The sequence below is a fragment of the Camelus ferus genome, chromosome 24 (assembly GCF_009834535.1).
Source record: "Camelus ferus isolate YT-003-E chromosome 24, BCGSAC_Cfer_1.0, whole genome shotgun sequence".
NCBI classification, from domain to species: Eukaryota; Metazoa; Chordata; class Mammalia; order Artiodactyla; family Camelidae; genus Camelus; species Camelus ferus.
This window is the reverse complement of record NC_045719.1, coordinates 15,084,204-15,102,968: the sequence shown is the minus strand read 5'-3', so window position 1 is coordinate 15,102,968 and position 18,765 is coordinate 15,084,204. Positions and strand designations below refer to the sequence as shown.

Below are 18,765 nucleotides of genomic sequence, written 5' to 3'. Positions count from 1 at the left end.
TATTAAGTAGCTACTGATGATTCCTGTCTGATTCAGTGTTTACTTTGAAGGTAGCAAAATGGTGCATTTCTAACTTCACTCCACCATTCCTTCTTTTTTCTTTTTCTTTTTTTTTTAATTGAAGTACAGTCAGTTTACAATGTGTCAATTTCTGGTGTACAGCACAATGTTTCAGTCATGCATATACATACATATATTTTGTTTTCGTATTCTTTCATTAAAGGTTATTACAAGATATTGAACATAGTTGATTAAAAACAAACAAGTTTTTTCTATACAGCATCATTCCTTCTTATGTTTGTCATCATTCTGCTGGAAGGAAGAGCTTTTCCTTTTCTCCCATTTTTTATTTACTTACCTACCTATTACTATCAGCATGGAATTATGGATTCTTACTTCTTTCATGGAATTATAATATATTCCTGTCCTTTTTTATTTTGATTCTCAAATTGTCCGATATTTTGCCCTTTGGGTACAGGCTGGCCCACGTATCTTTATGACATGCCCCCTTCATTTTTTCAAGCATGTCCTTATTTTCTGGCATAGGCAGCAACCATTCTTCTCAGTCAGTGTACTGTTCCAGTCAGGGCCACTGCACTGTCCTGTTCCAGGCAGCACTCCTTACCTTGTGGTCTCTGTAAATGGAGCCCCTTGGAGTTGTGCAGTGCACAGCCTGGGCAGCCGTATACAGCTCTCTTCACATAGATTCTGGAAAGCAGTATAACTCAGCATTTTTAGAAACATCAGAATCCAGAGTGCCTTTTTCGTATTCTTTATCAGAGATTTTCATGAAATTCCTCATGTGAAAAAAAATAATTTCATAAACTTTCCGGAAAAGAGAAATAAGACTTAAGTTCTTATCAGAATTACACTCTGATGGGATGATTATAAGAATCTCCTTATTCTGAATTCTGAAATTATGATATGTGCTTTGAGTAAAAAAATGACTTATTCTGACAGATTACGTTTTTTTATTTGAGATAAAAGAAGTCTTCTTGGTTTAACAAACAGTTGATTGCACGAATATGTTCAGTCAGCATCACATTATTTTGCTAACAGCAGAGAAACCGCTTAAGAAGAATTGGCATAGTGTTTAGAAAAGTGATTGCTGCTTTCACACCAGTTTTATTCAAAAGGCCTCACAGATAAATTTTATCTAAACTCTAACTTCCTGTTGCTACCAAAAGGGCAAAGATTTCCTAAGGAGCGTACAATATAGAACTCAGAATTTTTCTGCATTCTGCAAACTCAGGCCATCTAAATTACTACCTGGGACTTTATCAGACACTGCTAACTCACTCTGCACGCCTCCTGCCCCCTTAATTTATCCCGACTTATTAAACCAAAAAAAATCCATTGTTAAAAATTAGAAAAAGGAACCCAGTGCAACTTAATTATAGCCACTAGTTTGTAAAGATGAATGATTTCCATTTTACAGTTAACAGTTCTGTTCATCAAATTCCTTTTGTCTCTGCAGCTCGGAGCAGTCGGTCAAGCTCACTCACATTGGTTACACTACTGTGCGGGTCTCAGGGTTTGTGCTGAACCCTTCTAGGGCCTTAAACCTAATTTGGTATTGACAGTTTAACATTCTACCCTTTAAAACGGATACCAACTTCAGACTCCACAAAAAGCTAGATATGCCATCGCCTCTGGAGTTTTATTTGCCCTTCTAAGCTCCAAGTTTCCAACCTATAAAATGGAGATTTGCGATAGAAAATGTCATGAAGATTCTCTGAGATCTAACTTAGGTCACTGACTCAACACTGTCCCTGTCACAAGATGAGTCTTGTCATAAGCTTAGCTCCTCCTTGTCACCTCTCCCATGAACACCAACCAGAAAATTCTTCACGGAGACACAGCTTTAAGAAACCAGTGGATCAGAGTGTGAGGTGTCTGCATACCCCTGGTCCGCCATTTGGGGAAGTATGGAATTCTAACCGGGCTTGTGAAAATGTAAGTCATTCGATGGCACCTGTGGTTTCCTCACTGATGAACAGATTGCTACTTGAACATAAGCATCTGAGATAAACGCCAGCCACAGTTTGGCTTCTATTTTTAAATTCTTATCCTCCTGCAAATCCAGTGAATCTTTGACAAGCTAAATGATCTCAGCACTTCCCTCCTAGCTGCAAAATGTACAGAAATAAGGAACCATGGAACCCAGGGTTGGTTAGAATTGCTTAGGAAATCAGCAAGTCCCTTACTCAGCAAGCACCTGGGTTTATACCAGCAGTGCCTGCTTTTTAAAATGTGGGATGTACAGTGTCTGTCTCTCGGGCAAAATTACAGTAATGTGGTATCTAGCAGAACCTTGAGTTGTAATTACTGAACAAAAGGAGATGTCGAAACAAGCTACTTTGATTCTCCGGGGTTGCGAGTTTAATTAGCATGGATCATCCGTTTACAAAAGTAACAACTTGTATAGAACATTTTGTGTACTTTCTCTATTACATGGGATAAAGCTTAGATGGTAAAATGGGGAGTAACCAAACTTTCTTTGAGAATGTCTAATAACCATTTTTCATAATTAAATCTTGAGGTCACAGCGGTAACTCAGATTTATTTAGTGCTTACTATTCTCCGGGCACTTTGCTAACTCGGCATGTTACTTTTATTTCTTCGTGTAACTTTCACAACAAACCCATGAGGCAGGTTCTATTATTGTCTGCATTTTTGCATGACTGCAAACCGAGGTTTAGGGATGTTCAGGATCCTGTAATAGGATGCAGCTAATAAGTGTGATTTGAACTCAGGATGTACAGCTCCAGAACCTGCTTCCCTTACTGCTGTTCTCTGGAAAGTGCTGGATGGCACTTCTTACAAGGAGGACATTCTGTCACCAAGAGGAGGGATGCGTTAGAATTAGCTGGTGCGCTGAGTGAAGCTTTTGCTGTTCTCTCCTTTCAGACACAGCTCCCCACTTGTATTCAGACTCCAGGGAAAAGCTAAGGAAACATCTATTTACCTTGACCTTTCCCCAACTCATAAGTCATCTGTGTCCGGGTGACATTCTCACCTCTGAGTAAATTACCAGGAAGAAGCAAGCCTCCAGGGGAGCCCCTTGGGTGTGGAGAGGACCCTGCATGGCATCCGGGAGGGCTGCTTATCCCAGTCTGGAGGTCTGGGGAAAGGGTCTTTTAAGTGTGACTGAGGAAACTGGTGATCTTCAAAAAGGCCATCTGAATGAATAAATGGGAGGGAAATTAGACTGCATAAGGGGGCTAAAAATGAGTAGAAGAGGGGGAGGGTATAGCTCAGTGGTAGAGCACATGCTTCACATGCACAAGGCCCTGGGTTCAATCCCCAGTACCTCCATCAAAAACAAATAAATGAACCTAATTACCCCCCCAAAAAAAATAAAGCTTAAAATTTTTTAAGTTAAAAAAATAAGTGGAAGGTGAGACAGCAAGCAAGGATCAACTATTTTTGTCACAATGTATTAAAGAGAAACTAACAGAGGGGACACAGGAGTGAAAAGCTTCTAACATTCATTTTTTTAAGAACAAAGGAGTCGGAGGACTCTTCGGCTAGGGGGAGTGACTCAGAAGAGAAGAGAGGGGAAAGCTAATTAAGTAATACAATAGCCTGGTGTCTGGGAAGTTGTCCCTGCCACCGTTTTCCTAGACAGGCATCAGTTACCCGCTCCCTCTCCACTTCTTTACTTCGTGATGTGATTGGTGTAGATACCGTACTGCAGAGTTTGTGGTCAGAGGTCAGGTGGATGTATCTTTCACACTTGGGTGTTCACCCAGATGGTTTAACTCAAAACAAGGGTGAAGAACTTACGTAAGCATCTACCTTTTTTTTTTTTAATTCTAAGTTTTTATTGAGTCTCTTTACAATGTTAGTTTCAGGTGTACAGCAAAGCGATTCAGTTATACATACACATATATTTTTTTAAGATTCTTTTCCATTACCACTCATTACAAGAAATTGAATATATTTCCCTGTGCTCTACAGGAGGTCCTTGTTGTTTATCTGTTTATATACAGTCATGTGTGTCTGTAAGCATCTACCTTTGATGGAAGAATAACTTAGAGAATTGTCACCAGCCTTTGGGACAGTTTGCTAGTTTCACTTCTAAATGCTTAAGAATAGTAACCCAAGGAAATTTGCATATGAATGATATTTATGACGAGATGATTAGGGAATTACCTTAATTTTGTTAGCTGTTGTTGGGTGTGATACTAGTATTATAGTTATGAGGGAAAATTTTTTTAGAGACATACTGAATTTTGGGGGGAATATGAGTATTATTCATAAAATATTCCAAAAACAAGCAAACACAGACGATTATAGGGCAGACTGTTTAAGTTGTTCAGTTCAGATGAAGGGTAGATGGTGTTCATTTTCTGTATGTTTTGAAAATTTTTTAATAAAAAGGGAAAAAAATTGACTTTCTGAAGCAAGCAGCAGCAAAGGTAATCGTCATGTCTAACTCGTAAGCAACTCTTAACCGAACCACTTCTGCCTCAATCCTTGAATCCTGTTTATAGTCTTAAGTAATTTCTGTGGGGAGGAAAGTTCACCTTTCGTGGGGTCGCTCTGTTCCAGTGTCAAGTGTGGAAACAACCCCGTGAAAGGTGAACTCAGAAAGAAACGGTTCTGTTTTCGCGTAGGGGAACCATCCCAGGTTAGCGACTTCCTTTGGAGATGCAGTTGCTCCCAGCGGAGGCTGGTCCCCAGGGGCTGACCCAGTTGGTAGTAGTGATGTGTGTTTACAGGGGGAAGGAGGGGTGTGTGTGTGTGTGTGTGTGTGAGTGAGTGATTTGGGAAGAAAGGAAATTCTTTTTTATTAGTTTCTCCTTAAAATCAGAGCTTTATGGGCAATACGGAAGGGAGGAGAGCAAATCCAGCAGAAGGTTACTTGGCGTCACACTGTGTGGCTTTTCTTGGTCTATAGGTGCTCGTAAAATAACCTTAATAAAAATCTAAGAACCTCTCAACTGCTGTTTTCACATTTCTGCCTATTTACTCTCAGAATCCTTGCAAGTCATATACCTAATCTACACTAGGATCCAAAAAAAAAATAAAACAAAAACAGGGATGGCACTTGGGGTCCCAACCTCCAAGGCTGCTGTTTTCTGGGGGTTTTTTTTCCTACTTGTGTGTCAGTACTGGATGGAAAGTTGGTACGTGGAAGGGATAACTCCAGTTCAAGTCTGATTTAACCTATGAAATAATGTGATTGACATCAGGTGGAAAGTCTGAACAAGCTGCCTGTAACCACACTGTTAATGGGGTGTTTATAATATGGGTGGGGATGGGTTGGTCTCACTTCATAATTCGATTTCCATGTTGGATGGGTACCTCCGAGAGGTAGTGTGACCTTTTGAAAGGTTCTCTTTCAGCTTTTAGGAATTGCTTTGAGCTTTTTTCTTCTTTGCAGAAAACAAATTTAGTATGTTCCCAAATTGATCGCAGCACTGGTAAATCTTCCTGAAGTTGCTCCGCTCCAATTCTTAGAATTGGAGTCACCTACCTCTGTGACATGCTCCAGCGCAGTCGTGTGCTGGCCTCTTCTGTCAAACCACACACCCAGCTGGGTAGCTGTCAGGTGTACTTGAATACACAGGAAAACAACAAACCATGTGTACCGTGTGAACTTTTCTGACATTTAGGGCAAGAAGACAGATGACTCAAACACTTGCATGTGCGCTTTTCATAAGGCACACATTACCAAGGCCTCCGACCTGTTAGAACTGGTTCAGAAAATATCATGGGGTTTGTCCCTAAGAATCAGTCAGGCCAATGAGTGAGCGTGAGACAAAGCAGAGTCACAGAGCGCTTTTATCTTCTAGACGTTAAAAATCATTGTAGGTAAATGAAATGCAGCGGGCACACTGGCGTCTGAAATACCCCATCTCTCCCCCTGTGCCTTTTGCATCCCACGAGCTTAACACCCAGGGGCAACTGTGTTTTTCTGTACAACCCTTCACACCGCTTCATCCTCTCGGCTTTCTCCCTTGTGAGAATGAAGCCCATCGCCCTGGTGGGGATTTCAATCCTCTGTCCACCGCATGCCCTTTCCTCTCTGCCCCTCAAAGTCATTGTGTGCCCAGCCTCGTTGGTGCCATCTCCACAGCGCCTGCCAAAGCTGCTCCCCCTTCCAACCTGCTCTCACTGGGTCTCACCTGCTCTAAGGACCCAGGTGCCTGTTTGCCGCCTCCATCAGTCTTCAGTGCTGTTGTCAGGTCCTTTTTCCCCAGCCAGGGCTGCCATTTCACCACTGGCCAGGGCGTTTCAGAGGCGCTCCCCGAGTGGGTGCAGACTCTCTCGACCACAGGGCCCTTCTGAGCATCCATTCAATGAAGAAAACTGCTCGCTACCACATGACCCAGCAATTCCACTCCTGGGTATATATTTTAAAAATCCAAAAACACTAATTCAAAAAGACACATGCACCCCAGTGTTCATAGCAGCACTCTTTACAATAGCTAAGATATGGAAGCAACCTAAGTGTCCATCGACAGATGGCTGGATAAAGAAGACATGGTATATATATACAGTGGAATACTACTCAGCCATAAAAATGAAAGTTTGCCATTTGCAGCAACACAGATGGACTTGGAGGGCATTATGCTGAGTGAAACAAGTCAGACAGAGAAAGACAAATACTGTATGATATCACTTATATGTGGAATCTAAAGAAGACAGCAAGCTAGTAAATATAACAGAAAAGAAGCAGACTCACAGATACAGAGAACAAACTAGTGGTTACCAGTGGGGAGAGGGAAGGGGAGGGGAGCAGTATACGGGTAGGGGGTTAAGAGGTACAAACTGATAGGAATAAAATAAGCTACAAGGATATAGTGTACAATACGGGGATGTAGCCAATGTTTTATAATAACTATAAATGGAGTATAATCTTGAAAACTTATGAGTCACTATATTACACACCTGTAAGTTACATAATACTGTACAGCAACTATACTTCAGTAAATCAAAAAAGAAAAAAAAGAAGAAGAAGAAGCCAAGACTCTGGGATCTTAGCCAAGGTCCTATAGTCCATAGGTAGGAAAGTCGAGATTCAAACCCAGAGCCGTCCAACCAGGAGGCCTGCCCACTCAGCCTGCAGCCTGCGGCTGGGGCCAGACCGCAGAGTGCTGACGGGCCTTCTGGGTTTGGCTTGCACGCTGTGGGCAGTGGGCTGTCTCCCATGACACTGTGTTTGTGTTTTAGAGATAACCCTTTGGCTGCAGGTGGGGACGGCCCTTGGTGACTAACAAGTTGCCTAAGTCAGGTGGAAGTAGCAAATAATACATTGCATTGTTCCTGGGGCTGCTCCCCAGCCGGTCCGGGGCAGGCTGGGTGAATCACGAAGAGAAGGACATTATCTCAGGGATGAGAAAGCATTTTGATTGGGGCTGTAATTGTTCTTTCTGTCTTCACATCTTTCCTTTACCCTTCATGCTCGTCAGCCAAATACACACGTAGTGTTCTGTCCCCCTGGCTCTCCTCCGTCTGCTCATCTAGCAGGAAGGGCTCACAGATTCAAGAGCTTCTTATTCCTCCTCCCAGCCCGTGGGAGCACCGCACACGTAGGCCTTCTCTGTGCTCCCCAGGTGTAAACGGGCTGGGGAAAGGGCAGCCCTTTGAGCAGTAACCCCCTGTCTGGATTAACAGGTCAGACAACTAGGGAAACTTAAAGAATAAAGACATTTAAACTGAACTAGAGAATTCCTGGCCTGTGTAACTTCACTGCACCTGAGTCCCGCTCTCCCCCTGAACACACACACCTACGCACCATGTTACATGGCGAGTTGAGTCTTTTTTGTGAGGTTGTAGAAGGAAAACAGCTGGCGCGTTTTACCTGTTGCAGGAACCATTCGGAAATCGTATTCTCTTTGATGATGTGGATCTAGTGTGTTTCTATGTGACAACCGTCCAGCACGTTGCTGTGTAGAAAGACGGTGCCCACTAGTGCTGCTGGTGTCCAGTCACCCCCAGGCCGCCATCTCCGTGTTTGACCAGCCCGGCACTGCCATCATAGTGGCTCTGCGGTAACTCTAGACCTTGAATGACACGGGCTCCAAGACATTGAGGTGGGAGGAGCCACGCTGGGTCAGCTCTGTGATTCCCAGCAGACTCGAGTTCATTGCCTCCTTCCTGATGGCAAAAGCCAACAATGATGTGGAGTCAGGAACGAGATGAGGGTTCTTGCCTTCACCTCTACTCTTCTGTGGCTGTCTTAGACCATACCGGTCACTATAACAAAGTACCACATATACTGGTTGGCTTGTGAATAGCAGAAACTTATTTCTCACAGTGGTGGACATGGAGAAGTCCAAGTTCATCGTGCCAGCATGGCCAGGTTCTGGGGAAAGCCCTCTTCTGGGTTGCAGGTGGCCGATTTCCTGCTGTGACCACTCGTGGTGGAAGCGGCTAGAGGGCTCTTTGGGGGGAGGGCTCTCTTGTAAGAGCAATAATCTCATTCATGAGGGTCCGTCCTCATGACCTAAGCACCTCCCTGAGATCCCACCTCTTAATACCGTCACATAGGGCTTTAGGATTTCAACATACGAATCTGGGGTTGGGGGGGACACATTCAGTCCATAGCAGTGGCCTGACAAATTGAATTTTTCTCCCCAACTAGAGTACGTATTGCACCAAAATGACAGTAAAGAGAGGAAGTTCGTTGATCTGGCTCAACCTCTTAGGGGCTGTGTGATCATTCACATAACCTTCCTGTGCCTCAGTTTCATCACTTATAAAATGGGGAAATAATACCTAACTCATATCCTTGTAGGCGAAGTGCCTGCGGCGTGCGCTGGGTACCGTGGAAGTGTCCTGTGCTGCTGCTGCCGCTCCTGTGTGGCTGATGTAGTCAGACAAAGCAGGAAACGAGGTTGCAAGCACTGGGAAAGGAAGAGGAAGATACTGTATGATTCTCTCACTAGAAAATCCAAGTAAACCAACTGTACCAAAGATGATAATTAATACCAGAATTTCATGGTCAGAGAGGAGATTGGGTTATAAAAATCAATCATGTTCCCCAGTATAATGGAAATAACCAAGTGGAAAATGTAGTTTTTACAAAGGAGAACAGAGCAGCTTCCAGAACGCATTCTCGTTTCCCTTGCAAAGACCTTTGCTTGATCTAAATGAAGATAGTTAAGCCTTGAGATGTCGACACATCTATTATTCCGTTGGAAGACAAGTGATTCTTTGTTGGCGTGTGAAAACATGTTAAATGTTATGTATAGATTTGTTTTAATATTTAAAATGTTCCTCCTGCCTTTCCATGGAGGATCTTATTTACATATTCCCTCCAAAAATCTACTTTGAGATACCCTGATTAGTTTGTACCATACTTTTAATTTTAGTCACTTGTCTAAACGTGATGAGATTTTCTTAAAATCATTGTCCAGATTTTTTTTCAAATTCAACTAAGTATATGCAAACCCCTTGTTAGAGATTAAGGTTCCTCCAGCTTTGTTCTTTTTCTTCTGTATTGCTTTGGCAATTCTGGGTCTTTGGTGATTCCGTGCACCTCTGTGTTTATAGCAGCACTATATACACTAGCCAAGACATGAAAGCAACCTAAATGTCCATTGACAGATAACTGGATAAAGAAGTTGTGGTATATTTATATAATGGAATACTACTCAGTGATTAAAAAGGATAAAATAATGCGATTTGCAGCAGCATGAATGGACTTGGAGATTATCATTCTAAGTGAAGTAAGCCAGAAAACTACTATATGATATCACTTTTATGTAGAATCTTAAAAAGAAAAGAAAAGAAAGAAAAAAGAGGACACTAATGAACTCATTTACAAAACAGAAACAGACTCGTAGACATAGTGAGCAATTTTATAGTTAGAGGGGAAAGGGGGCGGGAAGGGATAAATTTGGGAGTTTGAGATTGTGGCAGTTCTTGCTCTGGGATGGCCATGTGACGTCTCAACAAAATCTATTTGATCACTTTACGGGCAGGGTAGATATAAAGTGGGTTGAAGAGCCAGGCATGTACCATTGTTTTTAAAAATCTCCTCACTATTGGAATCGATTCCAAATCGCTAGATCTAACTTCCAACCATTGCCTTTAATCACATGTTTGCAGTTTGACTGCCTGTAGAGTGGCTGCATACCTAGCAGGACGTCACTCTAGCTACACGAGACCTAATTCGGGGAAGAAGTCACTCCAGTTGGCAGCTTTTGAATGTGGTTTGGGTTTCGAAGGTGATTCCTTGACTCAGTTTCATGGGTCTGAATGCGTCATATGCAAAGTCCTGCAAAAGTCAGATGATCCTGTGAAAAACCCACATAGCTTGGGATTCGCAGTCCCACCAGTGTTAAGAATGTGACTTCCAGGTGTGCAGACTCAGGAAGCTGTGTGGGGTGGAATGAACTTTAGACTTGGAGTCAGAACTCACAGATCCTAGTGCTTGCCTCTGCAATTTGCATTACCAGCTCCGTAACCTCAAAAAACTGCTTTTATGCTTTCTCAGTTGCCAGATTTTTAAAATAGCAACCTTTGTGAATATTAAATATATTGAACACAGATACTTTGTGCACTTAAAGAACTATCCCTTTGCACAGCATTACTTTTAGTAGATCAGGATTTTCCTGGTCCATCTACTTAGCACCTTCTTTAGGAACAAGCGAGTGTCTTTTGTGCTTAGAATAAACGATACTGATCTTCAAGCCATTCTAAATGCCCTCACTTTAAACCTCGCTGTTGGAAGGGCTTTTTCTTCTTGTAAGTTTCATAGCCCTTCATTGAAACCATGTCTGGCACTTCAGTACCCATGGTCTTCCCAGGTATCTGCTACTTTATTGCGAGCTCTTCCAAATTAAATTGCAATTATTTAATTATTTAACGCAGTATTTATCTTTGCATTCTTCACATACCTTGAAGTGTGCCAGGTACACAGTATATGCTTGAATGGGTGAACAGTTGAATACATGATCAAATATTAAACTACTACCTGTCTTACTTACCATTTAAGAGTTGTTCTCAAAGGCACATATTATACAGAATAGTTTTTTTTTTAATTGAAGTATAATCAATTTACAGTTTACAACATTACAATGTTCTGGTGTCCAGCACAGTGATACAGTGATTCAATTTTATATATATATATATATTCCTTCTCTTATTCTTGTCCATTATAGGCTACTGTAAGGTACTGAATATAGTTCCCTGTGCTATACAGTAGGACCTTGTTGTTAATCTGTTTTATGTATAGTAGTTAGTATCTGCAAATCCCGAATTCCCAATTTATCTCTCCCTACCCCCTCCCCCTCCATAACCATAAGTTTGTTTTCTATGTCTGTGAGTCTATTTCTGTTTTGTAAATAAGTTGATCTGTGTCACTTTTTTAGATTCCACATACAAGTGATCTCATATGGTATTTTTCTTTCTCTTTCTGGCTTACTTCACTTAGTATGATACTCTCTAGTGTGGCAAATGGCATTGTTTTGTTCTTTTTATGGCTGAGTAGTATTCCACTATATAAACATACAACTTCTTTATCCAGTCATCTGTCGATGAACATTTAGGTTGCTTCCATGTCTTGGCTGTTGTAAATAGTGCTGCTGTGAACATTGGGGTGCATGTATCTTTTTGAATTAGAGTTTCCTCCAGATATATGCCCAGGAGTGGGATTGTTGGATCATACAGTAAGTCTATTTTTAGTTTTTTAAGGAATCTCCATACTGTTTCCCATAATGGCTGCACAGAATAATTTTCACTTTCAGAATCATTTAGGCATTTTCCTTTTGCCTTTCATCCTCTATTTTCCTCTCTTCTCTTATCACCTTGATATTTGATTTTTATATATAAAAGTATGTCTAAATGTATATTTTTTTTCCTCCAGAGGTACTGCTTAGAGTTAATACAGAGTTTACTAGCTTTTGTTGGAGCTGTATTGTTTTGCTTCAATCTAAGGAAGGGTCTTGCATAAGGTGAGTAATTGATTATCAGTATCCATTTGGTTTAAGCTAGAGGTGAAGCAGTATTATATGGGCACATGCCATCAAGGAGAATATTACTTGCAAGGGAGGTAGAGAGTTAAGTCATGGAACCAAGAACACATAAAACTTGTATCTAAAAAAATCAACCTGCAAATTAAAGGAAGCACTCTGATCGTCCCGAGCAAGAAATTGAGTGGTAGGTCATGAATGAACACAACGTGTGACACTGGCCAACTGCCCAGTAGAGGCATTGTTGGCCATGTGACCTCACTCTGCCTTCAGCTGGCTGTCTCCTTTCTAACATCTACATGAACGTTCCTCATGACTTTAAGGACCATGCTCGAGGCATTTGATAAGAAATACGTAGCGTGAACACTAGGTTCACATTCCTTGGTGGAAGCTGAAGCATTTCGCATCTGAAAACTCGACCCGGTCTCATCATCCTTTATGAAAGCTGCTGAAATCTCACGCTAGGTTTTAAGCTTCAAAGCACCAGGTCAGTGTGTTGGCAAAATGAAATCTGTTAAGTACATCCATTGTCAGTGAAAACACTAGGTGTCCGTAGTTTATTTAGGGTGGATACCAATGTGTTCATTTTGCCAGGAATTTTTGTCTGTAGCTTTATAAGGCCTTGAAGACAAATGTATGAAAATAATTGAACTTCCCATGAATGGACACTACTGAATCCAGTCTACATTAAAGCGTGTGATGGAAAATTACCAGGTTCATGTATCTCTGAGGTTGAAAACAATCAGGACGGCGCATAGTGTGAACCTAGTGATATTCTCATGGAAGGACGTGTGAGCAGCTGGAGTACACTGGGTGACAGCTTTTCCATTTTGGCACCCCCTTCCAGGTGCCTTATTTTCAGGTAGGTGGCTTCACTGGTAAGGATAGTGCCCTGAAGACCTGAAAAAATGCATTGTTGTCACTGTTCCTTATCAGAGTCTTCTTGGGAAAATGTGAAGGAAGAGAAAATAGAATAGTATTTTTAAAAATAATTTGACCAAACCAAAAAATGATATCAAGCAGAGTGTTACCCAAAGAGAGAAAGCTCTCTTTATGTTCTATACCATATCCCCATGTTTCTGTGAGTGGAAGTGGGTGAGGGGCCTGGGGGCCTGTGTGTTCTGTGGTTCCCTGGAGAACTCAGTCAAGGGGAACAGGAAGCAATGCGTCCAGCATGAAGCACCCATTGCTGTCCCCTCTTGTCCCCCGAAAGAATGTGTTGCTCTGGACTTGAGTTCCGCACAATCTTGTTGACAGCATCCCCCCAGGATTCCGTTGACTTTATCCCCCCAGGATTCCATTGACTTTATCCCCCCAGGATTCCGTTGACTTTATCCCCCCAGGATTCCATTGACTTTATCCCCCCAGGATTCCGTTGACTTTATCCCCCCCAGGATTCCGTTGACTTTATGCGTGTTCCATGGTTGGTGGTAGAAAGAAAGCCCCTCTATCCCCAAATGCAACCCAGTTTTCACCAAAGTGGATAATGTTTCCTTTTATTAAAACGTGTCCAAAAGGAGTTCAGTTTTGACATTATAAACGAGAAGCAGGGTATCTCCCAAGTCAGTAAAGCTGTTGTGTGTCCTCTCCAGCTAAGCTATTTGACTACTTTCCTTCTCTAGTTAAAGATAAAAATTCTGATATGTAGCTACTGTATTTAGAGATACAGTATTAGTGCTTTTAACTCTTTCTACTGGATGCAGACTAGAGAGAATGATTCACACAGAAAAGCTTTATGAAGCATGTGTCTTCTGATAACTTCTGTGGAAAGGAATTGGCATCAGAACAGGGAGAGGAAGGGGTGAGGGTGAGAAGAGACAGAGCTGCCTGAGAGCTGCCGTGTCTGGATCTCTCTACTGGGAAAAAAAAAAAAAAACCCATACAGCACCCAGTTTTCTGCAGTAACAACCCACGTCCCGCTGTCTCCTCTGGAAGTCTTTGGGGGCTCCCTCTTCTGTGTTAACGCTTCTGACCTCTTGCCCCATTTCCTAGTAGAGCGAACCCAAGGCGAATCCAGTGGCCGTTCAGCTGACGGGGCCAGTTTAACCAGTATTCCCAGCTCTGTTGACATTGCAGCACACTGGAGAGCTTTGTGTGCTGTTCCTCCCCACGGTGGTGAGACAGAAGGCAGGTGTGGAGGCTTCACAGGGTGGAACTTGCCCCTTTCTGATGACTCACTGGGCGCCACTCTTTGGGTGTATGTCGGTTCCCCCCCTTGCTAGGAGGTTGCTTGACCTCAGGGGTATTGCTTCCAGGGCTCCACTCATACGACGGTATGTCTAAACCCCTGGAAGCCTTCCAAGTGGGTAATTGCTCTCTACCTTCTAAAATCAATGGATTGGGTGTGTCTGTTTCCTAGGCTGACTGATCCACATTGAGTTTCTCAGAAGCGAGAACCAGATTTGTTTCGTCAGAGGGTGGTGTGTGTCACATAGAGATCTTGGCTGTTGATTTAGAAGAAAGACTGTACTTCTTTTATGTGTACGCTTGTAATTCTGATCATTTGAAGAGTGTTTTAGGGGTTAAGATACAACCAGCTTCATTAGTACAGAATAATTTCATAGACAACAAATGCTGTTCCTTGTGTCTGTGCATCATTAGGGACATGTATTTACGTACAGGTAACCCTGTGTCAATGCGCTGCACAGAGAGTGTGTCTTTTACAAATTAAAGGCTTTGGGGCAACCTTGTGTTGAGCAAGCCTACTGGCATCATTTTGCCAACAGCATCATTTTTAAATTGAGGTCTGTGCATTGTTTTTTAAGACGTAATGCTAATGTACATTTAATAGACTACGGTATAGTATAAACATAAGTTTCATGTGTAATGGGGAACCAAAAACTGCGTGTGACTCATTTTTTTGTGATGTTCACTTTATGGCAGTGGTCTGTTATCTCTGAAGTACGCGCGCTTGTGTGTGTGTGAACAGGCACAGAGAAATGCATGAAAAAGCCAGTCACTGCAATGTCAATGTTGGCTATCTGTAGGTGGTGAGATTTCAACTGATTTAAAAAACAAACCAGCCCACCCTGCCTTTAACCCTATTTCTGCGTCTCACAGCTCCTCAACCAAATCTCTCTGCTCCTTAACCTCTCATTCGCTTACTTCATAACTCATTGTGGTCTGACTTTTGTCCTCATAACTTGACTGACAGAGCTTTTCCTGAGGGCCTTAGTGTATCCTGCTTTCTGTATCTCATGGGTGTTTCCCATTCCTTTCCTTGCTGGACCACATGTGAGGCCATTGTTTGTTTTTCTCCTTGACCCTGAGGACCTCTAGACTGCCAGGACATCACCACTCACTGCCGTCTCCTCTCCGAGTTCTGTCTCTCTGTGTCACCCTCCCCTCGGCACTCAGTGACACCCAGAGGACCATCCTCGGCTCACTCTTATCCCTCCCTGAGATACGTGTTTACCAGTGTCCCACTAAGCCCCGTGGAGCTCCCTCTAAACTTAACCACCCGCCCTTAAACCCGCTCTTCTTCCTGTATCCTGTTTGGTGGCTTTACCACCCAAGCCAGAAATCTGGGAGTCTTCCCACGACTTCATCCCCCACATCCTGTGATTAAAGGTTCACTGAGTCTATCTCCTCTGCATATCAAATGTGTCCCTTTTTTTTTTAAACCCATCTACTGCCCTAATTGAAACCCTCTTCATTTTTCATTTATTATGGCCTTTCAACTGCCTGCAGTTTCATTCCCCTAAAATTTGCTACCCACATGGTAGCCAGGAAAGTCCTTGGTATTTAAGAAGCACAGTATTTTTAACTTACACACCTTATACCTTCGCTTTAAGTCCTCATGGATCCACAGGCCAACAAGAGAAAGTCAGTATGACACATGAAGGCACTGTCTGATTTAGGTCCTGCCTGTCCATTTCTGCGTTTGTGTGGGTCCCCACATCTGCCATGTCTTTCCTTTGGTCACTCTCTCCTCTCCACCTGGAATGCTCAGCCATTGCCTAGGAAGCCTCCTCAGATGCTTCCCTGGGCTTCTCTGCCTCTGACATCCCATGTCCACATTTATCACTGTCTTTCTCCCCCCAGCAGATCCTGAGTTCTCTGAGGGCAAGTACACATCTTCCTTTGTATCTGTAGTGCCTATCAGAGAATCTGACATGTAGTAAGATAATAAATATTTGGATTAACGATGTGCTTAAGCAGTTTGAATTGCTGATGGTAATGAGGATATATAAAGATTGTCAACAGCAGATAGTTTGAACATATTCTTAGTGTTAGTATTACCTTGGCTTCTATTACTGATAGCCAGCCTAAGTGCTAAAGCTGAAGAGAGTTGAGCTTGCCCGTTTTAAAGTGGCACACTCAGTATTTAAACTTCCCATACGAACTACTGTGTATAAAATAACAACAAGGTCCTACTGCATAGCATGGGGAACTATATTCATTACCTTGTAATGGCCTATAATGAAAAAGAATGTGAAAAGGAATATATATATGTATCAATGCATCACTATGATGCTGTACGCCAGAAATTAACACAACATTGTAAGTCGACTATACATCAATAAAAAAAGAATAAATACACAATCCCCAATAAATACATAAATAAAATATTCAAAAATATTTAAACTTCCCTTGTTATATGCATTGTACAAGATGTAATTTATTTTGAAATTTTAAATACAAGGCCGATAGAAATTTAGGAATCTTTAAAAGAGTGTGGCTTATAAATTGAGGGACATTGGCTTAAATAATTTTGCAAAACGTGATTGCAAATGGTGGGAGTCATGCCAATGGTAAAAATTAAGCTTACACTTTTATGAGCAGGTCGATATAAAAGTCACATTTAATTGTCACAAGGTAGTGTGTACACTATGGGGCAGTTGAAAGTTTTATAGTTTTCTTCATCTAGAATATAGATATAAAGGCATACATATCAAATCTTGTCTTAACTTCTTTCTGGTGATGCTTATAGCAACTCACAGCTCAAAAGGAAGAGTTATCTTAATTCATCCCCCAGATTTCACAGTCGAAGGAAATGAAAAACACACACACCCATGTCCAGAGGGAGAGACATCAAAATGATGACTGTGTCAGAGTAATGTTAGAAGAATTCACCGATGTTATATTTAATTTATTTTTTTTTATTTACAAGGTGCCCCATGATGTGGTTTAATTAATCAGAAAAGAATTAAATACAAAGTCTTTGCTTTAAATAGTACCTGACTCAACCCCTACCTCCCCCTAAAAAGTCTTTGATAGTTTCAACTTAAAGTATTGTTTATTAGCAACCGTAGAATTATCATTCTCTCATTTTTAAAGACTCCATGGGAGCTTGAGGCAGGTGTGTGTGTTTGTGTATTTAACTTGCAACAAAAAACATTATCAACAAAGTGTTTCTTAGAGCTAAAGTAGAAAGAAAGCATTACAGGTTATTAAGCTTTAAAAACCGCTCCACAAGGCTAATTTACGAACTATCTCTTCTCTAAAACATGCCAAGAAATTTATTTAACATATGCAGACTTCCAGTCATTTGGATCACCGTCCAAATTCACGATGTGAGCATCATTCTGCATCTTTTAAAAAGAAGCATATGGGCCCTGAAATGTGAATCTACGTTAGGAATTGGTTTTGTCTTTCACTCACTCGTTCTCAGGATGTCTGGTAACACGTAGCTGTGCCAGAATACAGTCATCCTTAGAGCTTCTGCGTGGGAAAGGCAGTAAGATAAAAGGAACCTTCGGATGCCAAAACTGGTCTGATCTGCCCTCACGGGGAGCAGTGGTGTGGGTGTACCATTCAGCTCAAACGCAGACCAGTTGTCCCCTTTCTAACAGGATGATTATTACGTTTCACGTTGACTTCCCAAAGCAGATTTTCCTTGGTTAGCGACGTTTAAATGAAAGTGATGCCTGTTGTTTGTTTCATTTCACTGTTATTTATAATTGATAGGGAACCAGGTTTCTCAGACTCCTGATCAAAACGCGGAGCCCATCTTTGAAAAGCCGCATTTTTATTGTCTGTGCATGCATAGAGTGGAAGGGGAGGGGAGAGGGAGGAGGAAAGGAGGAACATGAGAATGAATGGGTCAGTGTGGCCAGGAGTGAGCTGGAAAAGTAGCCAGGGCTGGGTCATGCAGGTCCCCGTCCACGCATTAAAATTAATACTTAACCCGCTTAGTACTTAGCACCAGGGTGTGGGAAAACTTTACGACCTTAATGTGTAAAAGATAGAATTTCCACGATCTAGAGGTTATCAGTAAGGCAGCGGAAACAGTGACTCGGAGTAGAAAAGGAGAACGATGTTTCTACCAGCTGAAGAAATATCGAGACCTCTCTTTCAATCCTACTCCATGGCATTTTTTGCCTGAGAGTCCATGAAAATTGCTTGACTGTCACCAACTGGTGACACATGCTAATGGATGGGAAGAGCCACGGATTCACAAAAGTTCTGTCAAGTTTTGAAATAATAGATAGCTCAGTTTTGATCATTGGTCCTCACTGGCAAGAGACATTCATTAGGCAATTTTCCCCCTGCGGAGGGCCAAGCACTGGTGATCCAGGCAGTGAAACTACTCTACGATACTGTAATTAATGGTGGATACACATCGTTACACATTGGTCCAAACCTATACAATGTACACCACCAAGAGTCAACCGGAAGGTGAGCTGTGGGACTATGAAAACGAATATATGTATGTATATGCATGACTGGGACATTGCGCTGTGCACCAGAAATTGACACATTGCAACTGACTGTCCTTCAATTTGAAAAAAAAAAAAAAAGACAAGCTGTGGGCTCTGGGTGATTATGATGTGTCAGTGTGGGTCCATCAGTTGTATTAAATGTCCCACTCTGGTGAGGATGTTGATTA

At 42.0% G+C, this 18,765-nt stretch overlaps 1 protein-coding gene and 1 non-coding gene across 2 annotated transcripts in view; both read left to right on the top strand.

The window, feature by feature from the left end:
* Nucleotides 1-18,765, top strand: part of GAREM1 (GRB2 associated regulator of MAPK1 subtype 1) — a 168,100-nt gene that overhangs the window by 65,302 nt on the left and 84,033 nt on the right.
* On the top strand, nt 3,247-3,318 carry TRNAV-CAC. Its single transcript has one exon. It is a non-coding gene; the product is annotated as a tRNA-Val (tRNA).